The following is a 1,039-nucleotide window of genomic DNA, read 5'->3' as shown; positions in this document are numbered from 1 at the left end:
AAAAAACCCAAATAAGTAACGTAGCATTAATTAACACGAACATTTTCATTCCTTGGATTAAAAATCGTAATAGGAAGTACCATTAACGATATAATAATAATAATAATAATACAGAAAATACAAAAAGAATTATGGTAAAAGTTATGGGCACCAATGTTGGTACCCCTGTTTGAAAAATACAACCCATAATATACGATGATACCAAACTTTTGCGAATTCTTTTTTTTTTTTTTTTCTTTCTTCGTTTTTGTCGTCGCATTGGAAAACAAGTTGGAAGGGTTCCCGAAGGATGAAACGATGAACTAATGGGGGTATAGGGGAGGAACAGGAGTATGGGGGAATTCGTTTAATTGAGAATTCCAAACGGATACGACGAGTTTAAAGTTCCATGGCAATAAAACCCTCCTCGAAGAAGCTAATTGGATCTCGAGATTTCGAATCGACTCTCAAATTAACCCCCCCTCACCCCCCTCATCCATCACCACCTCACCCCCTTGGTAGGAAACTCTCTCTCTCTTTCTCTTTCGTTCGATATAAAAATTTTAACTAATTCTCTCTCTCATTTGAAGTTTTTTTTTCTTCTTCTTTTCTTTTCTGTTTTTTTTTTCTTTTTACCAGAGTCAATTAAATCACCAAATTTATAATCCGAATTTCCGATTAATTCTATGGAAGAAGAAACATTATCTCTGTTGATCATTATTATTATTTATACAATTTATACAATTGTTAAAGTTTATTCAAACACCCGGATATTTAATCTTCATTTCCCATTAACCCTTTTGCAATTTTTAATTAATTAACAAAATAGAGAAAGAAAAATAGAAGATTGTCAATAACATATAACAAATAAATTTTTATCTTTTATCTTCTATATAAAAACACACACACACACACAACAAAATTTTAAATCAATTATTCGTTACACTGTAAATAAATTTTTGAATGTTCTATATATTATCATTCAAATATTTTTATTTCCACCACTAACAAAATTCGAGAGTTCATAAATTTATCATAGGAAAAATAAAAGAAAAAAAAA

Source organism: Polistes canadensis, unplaced genomic scaffold (genome assembly GCF_001313835.1).
Source record: "Polistes canadensis isolate GaletaPanama2010 unplaced genomic scaffold, ASM131383v1 scaffold_395, whole genome shotgun sequence".
NCBI classification, from domain to species: Eukaryota; Metazoa; Arthropoda; class Insecta; order Hymenoptera; family Vespidae; genus Polistes; species Polistes canadensis.
Note: the sequence above shows the minus strand (reverse complement) of the source record.